Here is a 6,601-nt window from a genome sequence, read left to right as displayed (position 1 = left end):
ACATTGGCTGCACCAGTCTGCATTCCCACCAGCAGTGTACTAGGGTTCCCTTTTCTCCGCATCCTCTCCAGCACTTGTCGTTTGTTGATTTGTTGATGATAGCCATTCTGACAGGTGTGAGATCGTACCGCATTGTCGTTTTGATTTGCATCTCTTGGATAATTAGTGACTTTGAGCATGTTTTCATATGTCTCTTGACTTTCTGAATGTCCTCTTTTGAAAAGTATCTATGTAGGTCCGTTGCCCATTTTTTGATTGGGTTGCTTATTTTCCTTTTGTTAAGTTGTATGACTTCCCTGTAAATGTTGGAGATTAAACCCTTATCGGTGATAACATTGGCAAATATGTTCTCCCATGCAGTGGGCTTTCTTGTTGTTTTGTTGATGGTTTCTTTTGCTGTGCAAAAGCTTTTCATTTTGATGTAGTCCCATTTGTTTATTTTCTCTTTAGTTTCCATTGCCCTAGTAGCAGTATCGGTGAAGAAATTGCTTCGACATATGTCTGAGATTTTGCTGCCTATGGATTCCTCTAGTATTTTTATGGTTTCCCATCTTATGTTTAAGTCCTTTATCCACTTTGAGTTTATTTTTGTGTATGGTGTAAGTTGGTGGTCTAGTTTCATTTTTTTTGCATGTATCTATCCAATTTTCCCAACACTATTTATTGAAGAGACTGTCTTGACTCCATTGTATGTTCATGCTTCCTTTGTCGAATATTAATTGAGCATAGTGGTTTGGGTCGATTTCTGGGTTCTCTATTCTATTCCATTGATCTATATGTCTGTTCTTGTGCCAGTACCAGGTTGTTTTGAGATCAGTGGCTCTGTAATACAGCTTGATATCTGGCATTGAGATCCCACCTACTTTGTTCTTCTTTCTCAGGATTGCTGCAGCTATTTGGGGTCTTTTTTTATTCCAGATGAATTTTTGGAAAGTTCATTCTAGGTCTGTGAAATATGCCATTGGTATTTTAATGGGGAGTGCATTGAATCTATAGATTGCTTTGGGTAGTATGGGCATTTTGATGATGTTGATTCTATCAATCCATGAACACAATATGTTCTTCCATCTGTTTATGTCTTCTTCTATCTCTTTTTTCAGTGTCCTGTAGTTTTCCACATATAGGTCTTTTACCTCCTTAGTTAAGTTTATTCCTAGGTATCTTAATTTTTTTAGTGCGATGGTAAATGGGATTGATTTTTTAGTCTCTCTTTCTGTAAGTTCACTATCGGTGTATAAAAATGCCATAGATTTCTTGGCATTAACTTTGTATCCTGCTTCATTGCCGAATTCATTTATTAAGTCTAATAATTTTTTGATGGAGTCTTCAGGGTTTTCTATGTACAGTATCATGTCATCTGTGAATAAGGACAGTTTTACTTCTTCTTTTCCAATTTGGATGCCTTTTATTTCTTCTTCCAAGTAAGTTATTAATTGGTTTAGAATTCTAAGTAGTTTGGAATGGGACTTTCTATTAAGAAATTGGTTATATATTATATGCAAAAATTTCCTTAGTTTTTTTTTTTCTTCACATTTTACCTATTTACTTTTTTTTTCTTTTTTGGCTGGGTACAGTGAACTTTATTGGTGGTGCACAAGGTAGGGCTCCCTAAGCCCCTCCACTTCTTCAGGGGCTCTGGGTTGGAAATTGTTGTCAGGAGATTCTCAGTATGTTGAGGGATTGATCTGGGGCAAGGACTCCCCAGCAGCTGTGGGCCTCTCTTCCTCTTGCTGGGGCTGGTGGTCCAGGGGGCTCTTACTCCTTGGAGGCCATGTGGACCATGAGGTTCTCCACCCTGTTGCTGTAGCCGAATTCATTGTCATACCAGGAAACGAGCTTGACAAAGTGGTCACTGAGGGCAATGCCAGCCCCAACATCAAAGGTGGAGGAGGGGGTGTCACTGTTAAAGTCACAGGAGACAACCTGGTCTTCAGTATAGCCCAGGATGCCCTTGAGGGGGCCCTTTGATGCCTGCTTCATTACCTTCTTGATGCCATTGTATTCGGCAGTTTTCTCTAAGTGGCAGGTCAGATCCACAACTGACACATTGGGGGTGGGTCACGGAAGGCCATGTCAGTGAGTGAGCTTCCTGTTCAGCTCAGGGATGACCTTGCCCACAGCCTTGGCAGTGCCAGTAGAAGCAGGGATGATGTTCTGGGCAGCCCCTCGGCCACCATGCCACAGCTTCCCAGAGGGGCCAACCACAGTCTTCTGGGTGGCAGTGATGGCATGGACTGTGGTCATGAGTCCCTCCATGATGCCAAAGTTGTCATGGATGGCCTTGGTCACGGGGGCCAAGCAGTTGGTGGTGCAGGAGGCATTGCTGACAATCTTGAGGGAGTTGTCATACTTGGCATGGTTCACACCCATCACAAACATGGGGGCATCCACAGAAGGGGCAGAGATGATGACCCTCTTGGCTCCGCCCTTCAAGTGAGCCCCAGCCTTCTCCATGGTAGTGAAGACACCGGTGGATTCCACAACATACTCAGCACCAGCATCACCCCATTTGATGTTGGTGGGATCTCGCTCCTGGAAGATGGAGATGGACTTTCCATTGACAACAAGCTTCCTGTTCTCAGCCTTGACTGTGCCTTTGAACTTGCCATGAGTAGACTCATACTGGAACATGTAGACCATGTAGTTGAGGTCAATGAAGGGGTCATTGATGGCGACAATATCCACTTTGCCAGAGTTAAAAGCAGCCCAGGTGACCAGGCACCCAATGTGGCCAAATCTGTTCACTCCGACCTTCACCATCATGTCTCAGAGTTGTGGCTGGCACTGCGCAGGAGGAGCAGCTGTCTGACCAACGGGAGGAGCAGAGAGCCTGTCTGTTTACTCCTATGCTGCTGTATTTAAATATATATATTTGTTTTTGTAGCTTTAATTAGTTTCTACTGGTCTCCCCTACTAAGAATTTTCTTTCCTTTCTTTGGCTGCCATCTAGAGGCTGCTGTGGTAATTGCATATATTGGGCTTTCTAAGCAGAGGCAGAAAAGAAGTAATCAATTCTTTCCCTGCTTTACTTTCTAAGGACTGCTCATACATGTCTGTGTCTTCACAAATATTTTGATTCTGAGGTTGAAATTTCTAAATGGTCCTTCTACTCTTTCCTTCGGCGGCCCTCACTTTTACAGAGGAGTATAACTGGCAGTTTTAGATATCTCATCTCTGAAGCCCCTTCCCGAAACCTTATTTAATTTATTATCTAAAATAAAATAAAGCCATTCAGCTTCTGGGGAAGCAGCTGACTTTAGCTTCTGGCCTCACCCATGGATCTTGGCTGAAGAGGAAGAAGGTGCTTCTTTGTAGAATTTTAGACTCAGCTGGAGGGGACGCTAGTTAGAGGTTGTTTAGCAGGGACCCTGGCTTAGAAATCTGGTTTCCTGTGGCTAAAATTGCTCCAGAATTTCAATCAATTGGTGGTTTATCTTTCCCCAAATCCAGGGATTAAAAGGATTAGTCAATGAGTAGGATTTTCTCAATTCAAAGTTTTCTCCCATTCATTTTTCTTAAATAAGTGTACCCTCTCTATCTGAGTAGGCAATAAATGGCTCTAAAGTGAGATTCTGGGTAGGGTAAACAGCTGCTCCTTCTCCCATAGCCCATGTCTAATAAGACATATACAATCAAATAAGTCCAATAAAACTGTAGAATTGAGGCCTATTTTTTTTGCTGGAAAAATTATTTTAATTTTTATAGTAAAATTAAATGTATCAGAAATCCGTGATGTTCTGAAAAGGTCACACTTATACACAAAGCCACTCATACGGGGTCTGTCATCTGGACAGAGCAAGAATCTGTCAGCCAAACCCCTTGTTTCACAGATGGGGCAGTTTTGGCCAAGAGAAGCGAGTTGAGAGATGCAAAGCAACGGAGCTGTTGACAGAAGAGCTGGGACCAGGGACCTGTGCCCATCACTTTCTGTCCAGCTCTCCCTTTCCTACATACCCCAGGCTCACTTCTGAAATGCAAGCTCTTTGGGCTGAAATTTCATCCATGAAAACAATGTCCTTTGATTGAGAAATACCGTCTCTGGAAGCCACTTGTTAAATGTGTAGGTATGGCTGCTACCACAGAACTGTGCCCTGTTCTAGCAGGGAGTGGCTGTGAGATGAAAAGGCTGCCCCTGACGCAGATCTGCTGGGCAGGCAGTGGAGGATATGAGGAATCCAGGCGGCCCAGCGCCAGGGCCTGGCGATGATGGCGGCCCTACGCACCGGAGGGGCGGTCTGAGAGGGAATTCAGAAACCATCTTTTTCCTTAACAGTCACTAATAAACTCCCACCTCTGTGCTGCTAAATCCAATGTCTTAGTTCTCAACTTGCTTGACTTCTCAGTATTACCCCATTTGACCATGTTGATGGCTCCGTCCCCTCTATGTGCAACCAAAAATGTGGGTGTTTTGAGTCCAAGTTCTTGTCTTGTGAAAATCGAAAAATGAAGTCTCAGACAAAAACAATTAATGGAATGAAAGTTTATTGGGAGAAGCAAGTCCTGGAGAAGGTGCAGCTGGGGTACCAAGAGTAGGCCAGTGTCCAGAGCTTCCTCTTCATGTTACAATCAGGAGTAGTTCAGCATCCAAGCTAATTAAAGTCTACTAGTCCATGTGTGGAGACCCAACAGGCCGTAAGCCACGTGGGCTCAGGAGATGTGCTCCCCCACAACAGGAGCATCAGGTATCCTTTGTGCACTGTGCCAGGGAAGAGGAGAAGGGAGCCCACACTTTTTTGTATATGTGCTTGCTTCACGGCCTTGTGATTGGTTATCTGCACACTGTCTTATCAATTTCCACACAGTTTAAAGTTCATGCCTCTCATGCACCCTTCCTTTCCACCCCAGTTGGGGTGTCTTACTAACTCCGCCCAGCTGGGTTCCTGATTTCACTTCCTCTTCCCATGGTCTGCCCCTACCTACCTAACTTTTTTCTGTTTCACATGCATTGTCCTCACTGGGCTCCCAGACACCACTCTCTCTTGAATTGGCTTTCTCACTGGTCTTGCCTCCCTCCCTCTGACTCCCACTGTTCCCCACTTTCATCTTGTCACAGTGTTCTTGTCCTCTTCCCTTCCTTGTCCTCACTTGTCCCCTTATCTTTCTATACTATCTGCACCAAGCATGTCAAACTCAAAGGCTAACACGGGTCAAATAAACAAGTTTTAAATTTATGTGGGCCACAAAGAAACAAAAGCTTCAATTTTCATAAAAACATAGGTTTATTTCGATAGAGACATGCTGAATACAAAGGGCTGAAATAAATGAGTAATAGTTAACATAAAATAATAGAACATGTTAATAAAAATTAATATTTTTTCTTGAACATTAACTTACCAGACACTGAATAACTGCACAAATTAATAAGCGTAATGCAAATAAACCTATTTTTCTTGTTCTCCAAAAGCGAAATATTTCCTATTGCGCACACCAAACAAATCAGTACAAGACTAATGACGTGGCTATTGTCTGCTAAAATAGTCGCTGCTAGTATTAGTGGAGAGAAATGGTGCATCTGTGTGTAAGGGAAATGAATGCAATGCGATTATAATAATCAGTTATTAGTGAATGTTGTAGTTCATTAGTAATAGTTATGTATAACAGAATATTGTAAAAATTAAGTTATGAAATTTTTATTAAAATGTTTCTTATATACCATTATATTGGCTGGGCCGCAAAAATATTCATTGTGGGCCGCATGTGGCCCCGAGTTTGACATGCTTGATCTACACATTGTAACTCCCAAATGTCCATCTCCAGCCCAGACTTCTCTCCCAAACTGCACCTATGTGTATCCAAGTCTTTACCTCAGATATTCACTTGAATGTCTAGAAGACATCAGACTTGACATTTCCAAATCCCCCCCAAATCTGCTCCTTCTACAGCTTTGCCCATTCCTGCAACTGGCAACTCAGTATTAGCCCATTTGACCATGGTCCAGTTCCTAGGCAAAAAATCCTCAACTTCTCTTTTTCTCACATCTCACTTGTAATGTACCAGGAAATCCAGTTGACTCTGCCTTGGCACTAAGCTCATGATTAGACCACTCCAACCACCCCTCCCTGCTGGACCCCCAACCCCTGCCCAGCCCACACCTACCTCATCATTACCCAGGTAGCTGTACTACCTTTCATCTCGCCTCCTGCATAGACTCCCATCTCTCCTAAGGTCTCTCTTCCAAAATGCAGTCAGAATGATCCTTTAAAAATGCCCAGGTTGTGATCCTTCTCTACTTGAACACCGCCGTGGCTGCCCTCTTCATTTATTGTAAAAGCCAACTGCTAGGGGCGGGAGGGAGAAATAGAGTTGTGGGGACTAGTTATAGTTATCCTATATCAGTGATGGCAAACCTTTTGAGCTCGGCTTGTCAGCATTGTGAAAAACCCTAACTTAACTCTGGTGCCGTGTCACATATAGAAATTTTTTGATATTTGCAACCATAGTAAAACAAAGACTTATATTTTTGATATTTATTTTATATATTTAAATGCCATTTAACAAAGAAAAATCAACCAAAAAAATGAGTTTGTGTGTCACCTCTGATATGCGTGTCATAGGTTCGCCATCACTGTCCTATATAATAAAAGCCCAGGGACTGAAACGG

General features: G+C 42.8%; 1 pseudogene; it reads right to left on the bottom strand.

Moving 5' to 3' along the window:
- Positions 1-1,740: 1,740 nt before the first annotated feature.
- Positions 1,741-2,760, bottom strand: LOC102428249 (annotated as a pseudogene).
- Between the last annotated feature and the right edge of the window lie 3,841 nt (positions 2,761-6,601).

The sequence above is a fragment of the Myotis lucifugus genome, unplaced genomic scaffold (assembly GCF_000147115.1).
Source record: "Myotis lucifugus unplaced genomic scaffold, Myoluc2.0 scaffold_29, whole genome shotgun sequence".
Classification (NCBI taxonomy): domain Eukaryota; kingdom Metazoa; phylum Chordata; class Mammalia; order Chiroptera; family Vespertilionidae; genus Myotis; species Myotis lucifugus.
This window is presented reverse-complemented; position numbering and strand designations above follow the sequence as displayed.